The sequence below is a fragment of the Pteropus vampyrus genome, unplaced genomic scaffold (genome assembly GCF_000151845.1).
Source record: "Pteropus vampyrus isolate Shadow unplaced genomic scaffold, Pvam_2.0 Scaffold153, whole genome shotgun sequence".
In the NCBI taxonomy this organism is placed as follows: Eukaryota; Metazoa; Chordata; class Mammalia; order Chiroptera; family Pteropodidae; genus Pteropus; species Pteropus vampyrus.
Window position 1 is genome coordinate 535,038 of NW_011888934.1, and position 10,229 is coordinate 545,266.

At 34.0% G+C, this 10,229-nt stretch overlaps 1 long non-coding RNA gene across 1 annotated transcript in view; it reads left to right on the forward strand.

Moving 5' to 3' along the window:
* Positions 1-10,229, forward strand: part of LOC111745377 — a 56,574-nt gene that overhangs the window by 6,265 nt on the left and 40,080 nt on the right. The window contains exon 3 of the long non-coding RNA XR_002782625.1: positions 6,021-6,082. This is a non-coding gene — a long non-coding RNA (uncharacterized LOC111745377). The remainder of the gene's footprint in view (positions 1-6,020; positions 6,083-10,229) is intronic.

The following is a 10,229-nucleotide window of genomic DNA, read 5'->3' on the forward strand; positions in this document are numbered from 1 at the left end:
AGTGCTTAGAACTTTTCCTGGGCCAGAGTAGGAGCTATATGAATGTAGGCTATCATCTTTATTATCTGCCTATAAGAATGGAATTTTCAAGCTCAAGTTTCAAGGCAGTTCTCACTTGGGTGATGTGTGACATACTGACAACTTCTTGCTTTTTACTTCTCTTTTTCTACATCCTACACAGACTTTCTTTCTGCTGATACATTTAATACTCATACCCACACAATCCAGATTTTGCTTAGTTTCTGAGTGATTATGATTGATTAGGATTATGTGAAGGTTGTTCATTTTCCTTGTTGTTGTGACGATAGTGGTAGTTGTGTGTGTGTGTGTGTGTGTGTGTGTGTCTATGAGTGTATTTTGGGCTGAGATATGGTGGTACAACCACCCTGATAGACTTGAGTGTAGCTGCAACTTTCCATGTGTCTATTTTATGATTTATCTATTGTTGGGAAATTTGTACAAATTTTTGCTTCTGTTATGGGACATTTTATTAGCTAATCTCTTAAAAAGTAAACATTGCACTATGATTGGTGATGGGTGGGAATGTGATAACCTGAATTCTTCCAAATATGTTGACAATAAGATGTTTTTAGACAGATTTAGGAGAGGGTACAGAACGACTCAGAGAGAGAGACAAACCACATAGTTATATTATTCAGGAATAGAGCGACTTAGTTCACAGAGAGCACTAGACTAGATCCTAAATAGCGAAATTACTTTCAGATTATAAGGACTGTGTCAGAAAACTTTTCCTACTCAAAATGAGGAAAATAAAAATAGATCCAAAGTAGATGTAATGTGCCCTGTGTGGCAGTAACCAAAGGGATAATTTGTAAACATGCTGCAAATGAGACCAAGATGTCCTTTCTATTTATTCATAGGCACCAGGGTGTTTCTCAAGTTCTATCAAAGTGATTACGATGTGTACCCTAGGAAATTGGACAAAAGTATTGCAACACACTTATGGGAATGTTATATTGTTAAAACAGATCAAGTTATGGAAATGGAGCTTGGAGAAATGAATGCCAATGAATAACATCCTCTCATTAGGCAGCCAGCATTTTCCAGAGTATAAGGTAATATGATTTTGAGGGAAGGCCTCAGTTGTCTGGACAGAAATACTTAGCAAGAGATAAGACAATCCTCTTAGATACCTATTGAAACTGTTAAGAACATCTATTCCAGCTATTTTAACTCTGTGTTCACGAGGACACAGAGAGTGAGGCATCTTTTGCTCCACTGACTGTTCATACCCAACAATAGGAAGTGCTTTGTGCAAACGCCTGATGTTTGAAACCTTGTTAGGTGAACCTTCAGTCTGGGGTAGATCATACAAGGCCTTTAGGGGGTTGGGAAGCTATTTATGGGTTTTAAACAGGAAGTGGGAGACAGTATGGTACCATTTATAGTTTCAAAAATATGCAGTCAGAAAAAAATTATCTACTTGAACTATTTTAAATTAAAAAAGGAGAAGCACTTGCTTTCCATACATAAAAACTTTGGAGACACTCTAAGATAGTGTATTAGTCAGGGTTTTCCAAAGAAACAGACCAATAGGGAGAATGCGTATATATAATATATTACACATAATATACATTATATATTTCTAGAAAACTCAACCCTTGTTCTTAAGGCTTTTGGCTGATTGAAGCTCTCCCACATTACAGAGGATACTCTACTTTACTCAAAGTCTACTGATTAAATGTTAATCACATATAAAAAATAGCTTCACAGCAACATCTAGACAGGTGTTTAGCCAAACAACTGGGCAGCATAATCTAGCCAAGTTAAAACATAAAATTAACCACTGCAGATAGTAAAGGATTAATGATGCTACTCTTAGTTTAGAAGTAACTTCATTAGCCAGAGAAAGTCAATTGACCATTTTTGATTTAGTCTTGCAATCAGTAAGAGAGAAGGCCACTTTTCATATCTGCTTCATACTTAGAAGGGGAGGCATTTTATAGCCCCCTGGAAATCCAAAATGGTAAGTACCATTATATGAACAATTTTTTTTGTCTTATCATCACACCTTTTATTGACAACTTTGTGATAAGGGTTAATGCCTTTTAGCATCATTACTGACATTATGGAAACCTACTTATTGATTTTTTGTTAATTAACTGAAATTTTTGACCTTGAAAAAATTAATTCCTTCATTTCTAATTAACAATCTTTTCTTCATAGAAGGCAATATTTACAAAACCCCAACGCCCATCTTTAAAGTAGGTGAAAAGAAAAGATAATGGGATGGGTTTAGGAGAGTCATTAACAATTTTGTTTGATGATTGAAAAGGGAGTTTCCCCTCTTACTTTTAGTTTTAAAAGTCTTTCCCTGCACACTTTGGAGACGTGATGACAAATACACTAAAAACATATATACAATCTGAAGCTCTTTACATATCATCTAAGGTCGATAAGGAAAAAATTTAATTTCTTAGAAAAATGGACCCATCAATTATATGAAATTTAAAGATCACTTTGTGATTATTTGAAATACAAATAATCATAACAATTTCCAATAATCTTTCATACATTTTCATTTAAACGCTGACTCTAAAACTTATATAGATCAGGTTTTGAAAAAATAAATGTTACCAAGGGCACGTCATTTATATCGTTTGCTAGTGTCTTTGCTAATAAACATAAATTTGATTCCTACATGAGCCATTTGGTTTTAAGACCAAGAGTTTGGCCTATATCTCTAATGCTGTGAAATATATCTTTACTCACTAAGAAGACTTAGCAAGAGATATTAGTAAGTCAATATACACATGTGCTCCTGTAAGAAAACAATGAGTTGCAGGCTTTTGGGGTCTGATGGTGAAATAAATTATGTCATTGCCCTGTCATTGATGGATATAAAGGACTGGCATCTGTCTGTCTGCATCTCTTTTGTTTTTTTAAATGAGATTTTGACTTTTTAAAAATAATTTAAAAAATTTTAATTATAGTTGACATACAATATTAGTTTCAGGTGTACAACATAATGATTAGATATTTATATAACTTACAAAGTGATCACCCCAATAAATCTAGTAACTCTCTGACACCATACATAGTTATTCCAATATTATTTGATGATATTTCTTAAGCTGTAATTTACATCCCCATGACTATTTTGTAACTACTAATTTCTACCTCTTAATCCCTTCCCTTTTTTACCCATCCCCCAACCCCTCTTCTACCTGGCAACCATCAAAATTTTCTCTGTATCTATGAGTTTGTTTCTGCTTTGTTTGTTTGCTTATTTTGCTCTTTAGATTCTACATATAAGTGAAATTGTATGGCATTTGTCATTCTCTGTCTGACTTACTCCACTCAATACAATACTCTCTAGGTTCATTTGTGTTGTTGCAGATGGCAAGATTTCATTCTCTTTTATGCCTGAGTAATATATATCACCTCTTCTTTGTCCATTCATCCACTGATGGACACCCAGGTTACCTCTATATCTTGACAATTGTAAATAATATTGTGATGAACATATTGATTTACAAGTCCCTTCAATGTAGTGTTTGGATTTGTTTGAATAAATACCCAGAAGGGAGATTACTGAGTCATTTTTATCTTTTGTTATAGCTTTTGGTTTGAAGTCTATTTTGTCTAATGTAAGTATTGCTACCCCATCTTTTTTTCATTTTCATTTTCATGAAATATCTCTTTTCATCCTTTACTTTAGTCTGTGTGTGTCTTTCCTTCTGAAATGAGTTTCTTGCAAGCAGCATAAGTAAAGACCTTGTTTTCTTTACATATCTATTCAGCCACCCTATGTCTTTTGATTGGAGCATTTACAGTTAAAGTAATTGTTGATAGATATGTAGTTATTGTCATTTTATCATTCACATTTCCCTTCTTCTTTCTCTTCAAGAATTGCCTTTAATATTTCTTGTCACACTGGTTTGGTGATGATAAACTCCTTTAGCTTTTTCTTGTCTGGGAAGCTCTATATTTGTTCTTGGATTCTAAATAATAGTTTTGCTGGGTAGAGTAATCTAGGTTGCAGATCCTTGCTTTTCATCACTTTGAATATTTCATGCCAATTTCTCTGGCCTGCAAAGTTTCTGTTGAGAAACCAGCTAACAGTCTTATGGGAGTTCCCTTCTAGGTAGCTTATTGCTTTTTTCTTGCTGCTTTTAAAATTCTGTCTGTCTTTAAGCTTTGGCATTTCATTATGATGTGTCTTGGTGTGAGCTTCTTTGGGTTCATCTTGTTTTGGACTCTCTGTGCTTTCTGAGTTTGTATGTCTATTTCCTTTACCAGGTTAGGGACGTTTTTGAGATTTTGTCTTTCTTTTAAAACTAACTAGCCCGGGATAAATTTATTGTTGTATGTATCAAAGCACACCATAAAGCTTGTTACTGTTGTTTACCTGACTTTTAAGACCTTTTTCTCCCTTACCTACATCACTCACAAATTCTAGGAACTGAAAACTGAAATTTTAACTAATTTAATAGTTATCTAATCCTGAATTTTACTCATCTATATGCAGGATTCATGTAAATGAATATTCTTCCTTTGTTTATGGGACCTAATCAATAATGGTTCCATTGTGGCACTCTTGTGTGGAGAAATGGAAAATTTCTGTGAGTCTAAGATATGCTGAGAACCTCCTATGGACAGCTACTGAGGACAAATATTTAAAGCAGTTCCTTGCCCTTGAGGAGTTCATGCGGGACTCAGGCGAAGGAACACTCGTTTCACATTTTGATCAATAGTATACAGGAAGTATGCACAGAATTATGTGTTCTCCTGAACCTTTTCTTACATCACCCATGTATAATTTGCCATGGACCCTGTTGTTTTTGCCTGCTCAGCTTTCCTTACTCCTTCTCTAATAGGACCTTAATTTTCCCTGGTGAATCGTGTTTTCTCAATTACAAGAAGTCATTTGAGGTATACCAGACTGTCATTCAAGGTGACTGGGCTCTTTTAACCAAAGGGCAAGTATGTGACCCAAGATAGGCTAACTAACACTCTCTTCCAGAATCTTGAATCTTAGTGGGTGTCTTAAGGAAAGATAATGGTTGGAGGCTTTATTCCCATGACCATATCCTGAAAAGATTATCTAACCTTTCTTGTTGACTGATGCTTCCTTCCTCGCCCAACAAAAAGCTTGGTTATTCAAGTTTCCTTTGATTTTGTGAGCTACTTCATTCCATGTCTTTCCAGTAAATTTCTTTAAAAGTGTGGCTTATGTTATTTAAAACCAAAGAATCATTGTGTTATTCAATATGAACATCTCTCTCTGGCCCTCCATATTCTACCCATACCTTCATTTTTTTTTCTCACATTAATTTCATCATCTCTTCTGTCACTTTCTATATTTTGTCTATAGGGTATCGTGTTTACCATTTGAGAAAGATTCTTGGCCTAAATGAGGTAGACTTGAATTTTTCCTTATGACATGAATCACAGTGGGTAGGAAGTTGAAAAACTATCATTTAATGAAAATCTACTGTATATATGTATTACCTCATTTAGTTATTACAGCAAGTCTATGTAATAAGTATTGTTATCTCCATTTTATAGTTAAGAAAACAGAATATCAGACAGGTTAAGGAACTGGTCCAAGTTTATATAGCAGGAATATATCAGAGCCCTAATTTGAACCCATATCTATGTGACCTTGAAACTCAGTATTTCCTTGAGGCTTCTCTGTTACCCTCCTACAAGACATCACAAGGTTGATATCTTGAATGTATTATTTATTTTTGTGAATCTTGGTTTTCTTATCTATAAAATAGGAATGTAAATAGGTACTATTCACAGTTGTGAATACTAAATGGGATAATGTACAGAAAGCCCCTAGCTTTTATAGTTGGCCAAAAAGTGCAAGTGCTCTCTAGTTCAATTTCCAAACTTGGTATGTAACTCTGGATCTCAGAGATTATGGTGAATTCCAAATCTTAGCTGAATCAGTCATTTCCAATTGTACCTTAATAAACTTCTAGCCAAACCATCTAGTAGTAGCAGAAAAATTTTGAATTCCATTTTTTCCTTTTTCCTCTACCCTCAAGCTTTTCTAATTCCTGGAAGAAATGTTGACAAACAATGAAACACATATATTAGGACATCAATGGTAAGGACTATCATGATTTCAAACTCTGAGTAACTGAGATATGATCTCCTGCACATTTGCCTTAATTTTACATATTTGCCTATTTGTGTTTTGCATGTAGTTTTAAAAAATGTAACTAATTATTTCATGATGCTTCAGAATACTCCTAAACTTTTATTTCTTGAGTTTTGTAACTTTAGAGGAAATTTTCAGTTTAGCAGTTGAAAATAATAGCTCCTTGCCTCATAGTATTGCTGTGAGGATTACATAAACTAATACGTGAAAATTGTGCCTTGCATAGAGTAAGCATGAAATAACCTTTAGCTATGATTATTATGATACATTTATAGTTTCCGTATTTTATACATAATTGATGCCTAGTAAATGTTTATTAAATTGAATTGAAGAAAGGTCACAAGAAGAACACATTTCATGGAATAGGTAAGCAGTTAAAAAATGTTTTAATTTATATAATGTTTGAATGCAAACTGGAGGAAAAGATGTGAAATTTACATTAAAATTTTTTTTTTAATCTGGTCGGTTTTTTTTCTGGTTTGAGATTTGGTTATGACAAAGTTAGAAATTGACTCAAATGAAATTTTGCTTTTTATTTTTTTATTTTTATTTAAAAAATTTATTTATTTAAATTAATTTCAGGTATAGAGTACATTGGTTAGACATCTATATAGTTCATAAAATAATCCTCCCAATTGCTTCCTCCCTCCTCTGGCCTTCCACCTAGCCATCATATTAATGCTAACTGCATTCCCTCTACCTTGCTCCCCATCGCTGTGATCAACTATCAACTACTAATTGGTATTTCTTTAACCCTTCACTCCCTTCTCCTGGCCCTCCAACCCACCCTCCCCTATTTCCATCATCAAATAGTCCACTATATTTATGAGTCTGTTTTTGATTAGTTTGCTCTTTTTGTTCCTTAAACTCCACATATAAGTGAAATCATATGGTATTTATCTTTTACTGTCTGACTTATTTCACTCAGCATAATAACCTCTAGGTCCATCCATTTCATTGCAAATGGTAGAATTTCATTTTTTTTTAATGACTGAGTAATAGTCCATTGTATATATAAAACATCATTTCTTTTTTTTTTCTTTTTAAAAATTAAGTTTATTGGGGTAACATTAGTTAATACAATTATATAATTTTCAGGTGTACATTATCATTTGACATTCGTATATTCTATTGTGTGTTTACCACCCAAAGTCCAGTTTCCTTCAGCTACCATATATTTGATCCTCTTTACTCTCTTCACTCTCCTCCTACCCCCCTATATTTGATCTCCTATGCCATACCCGTCCCTTACCTTCTGGTAACCACTAGTCTATAGTCCATGTCCATGAGTCTCTGTTTACTTGTCCTGTTCATTTGTTGCTTTTAGGTTTATATCTCACATATAAGTGATATCATGTGATTTTCATCATCTTTTGTCTGGCTTATTTAGCTCAGTATGATTACTTCAAGGTTCATCCAAGTTGTCACAGATGGCAGTATCTCATCTCTTCTTATGGCTGAGTAATATTCCATTGTATATATGTACCACAGTTTCTTTAGCTAATCATCTATTGTAGGACACTTCGGTTGCTTCCATATCCTGGCCACCATGAATAATGCTACTATGAACATCAGTGTGCAAATATCTTTTCAGATATGGGTTTTCAAGTCTTTGCGGTAAATAGCCAGTAGAGGGATTGCTGGATCATACGGTAGATCAATTCTTAGTTTTTTGAGGAACCTCCATATTGTTTTCCATAGTGGCTGTCCCAATTTGCAATCCCACCAGCAGTGTATGAGAGTTCCTTTTTACCACATCCTCTCCAACATTTGTCATTACTTGTTCTGTTGATTATAACTATTCTAACAGGTGTGAGATGGTATCTCATTGTGGTTTTGATGTGCATTTCCCTAATAGCTAGTGATGTTGAGCATCTTTTTATATATTTGTAGGCCATTTGTATGTCCTCTAGGCAGAAGTGTGTGTTCAGATCCTCTGCCCATTTTTTTCTTGGAACGTTTGTTTTTTTTGCTGTTATTGAGTTGTATAAGTTCTTTGTATATTTTGGATTTTAGGCCCTTACTGGAGGTGTTTCTTGCAAATATATTTTTCCATTGAGATGGTTGTCTCTTTACCTTGTTGGTGATTCCTTTTGCTGAGCAGAAGCTTTTTAGTTCGAAGTAGTCCCATTCATTTATTTTAGCTTTTATTTCCCTTGCTTTTGAGGTCAAATTCATAAAATCCTCTTTAAGTCCAAGGTCCTTGAGTTTGGTTCCTATGTTTTCTTCTATACACTTTATTGTTTCAGGTCTTCTATTCAGGTCCTTAATCCATTTTGAGTGAATTTTGGTGTGTGGTGATAAGCAACAGTCTAGTTTCATTCTTTTGCAGGTGACTTTCCCGTTTTCCCAGCACCATTTATTGAAGAGACTTTCCTTTCTCCACTATGTTTTTGGCTTTTTTGTCGAAAATTATTGGCTCATATTAATATGGAATTACTTCTGGACTCTTGATTCTGTTCCACGGATCCATGTGTCTGTTTTTCTGCCAATACCATGCCATTTTGATTACTGTTGCTTTATAGTATAATTTGAAGTCAGGCAGAGTGATGCCTCCAGCCTTGTTCTTTTTTCTCAGGATGGCTTTGGCAATTTGGGGTCTTTTGTGCTTCCATACAAATCTGATGATATTTTGTTCTATTTCTTAAAAAAAAAAAGCCAATGGGATTTTGATGGGGATTGCATTAAATCTGTACAATGCTTTAGGTAATTTTAACTGTGTTGATTCTTCCAATCCAAGAACACAGAATATCTTTCCATTTCTTTGTGTCTTCTTTGATTCTTTTAATAGAGTCTTATAGTTTTCATTATATAGGTCCTTCACATGTTTTCATAAATTTATTTCTAGGTATTTTATTCTTTTTGTTGCAATTGCAAAAGGAATTATTTTTTCCACTTCTTTTTCTGACACTCCATTATTAGAGTATAGGAATGCTATGGATTTTTGAACGTTGATTTTGTATCAAGAAAACTTTACTGTACTTATTGTTTCTAGTAGTGTTCTTGCACAGTCTTTAGGGTTTTCTATGTAGAGAATCATGTCATCTGTAAATAGTGACAGTGTGACTTCTTCATTTCCTATTTGGATGCCTTTTATATCTTTCTCTTGCCTGATTGCATTTCCTAGGACCTCCAATGTTATATTGAATAACAGTGGTGGTAGTGGACAGTCTTGCCTTGTCCCTGATCTTAGAGGGAAGGTTTTAGTTTTTCCCAATAAGTATAATATTGGCTGAGAGTTTGTCATATATGGCCTTTATTATGTTAAGGTACTTTCCTTCTATACTAACTTTGTTTTGTTAAGTGTTTTGATTGTAACTTTTGTTAAGTGTTTTGATCATAAATGGATGCTGTATCTTGTTGAAGGCTTTTTCTGCACCTATTAATATGATCATATGATTCTTATTTTTTAATTTGTTTATGTGGTATACCACATTAATTGATTTGCGTGTGTTGAACCATCCCTGTGCCTTTGGGCTGAAGCCCACTTGATCATGGTGTATAATCTTTTTAATATGTTGCTGTATTCGGTTCACTAGTATCTTATTTAGGATTTTTGCATCTGTGTTCATGAGAGATATCAATCTGTAGTTTTCTTTATTTTGTGTTATCTTTACCAGGTTTTGGTATCAAAGTAATATTGGCCTCATAAAATGAGTTAGGAAATATTGCTTCCTTTTCGATTTTTTGGAAGAGTTCGAGGAGAATAGGTATTAAATCTTTGTATGTTTGGTAGAATTTGCTGGTGAAGCCATCTGGTCCTGGACTTTTACTTTTTGATAGGTTCTTGATGATTGTTTCAATTTCTATACTGCTGATTGGTCTATTTAGATTTTCCAGTTCTTCTTGATTCAGTCTAGGAAGGTTGTATCTTTCTAAGTACTGGTCCATTTCTTCTAGGTTATTAAATTTGGTGTTATATACTTTTTCATAGTATTCTTGTACAATCCTTTGTATTTCTGCGATGTCAGTTGTAAATTCCCTCTTTCATTCCTGATGTTGTTTATTTGGGTCCTTTCTCTTTTTTCTTCAGTGAGTCTAGCCAGGGGTTTGTCAATTTTATTAAACTTCTCAAAGAACCAGCTCTTGGTTG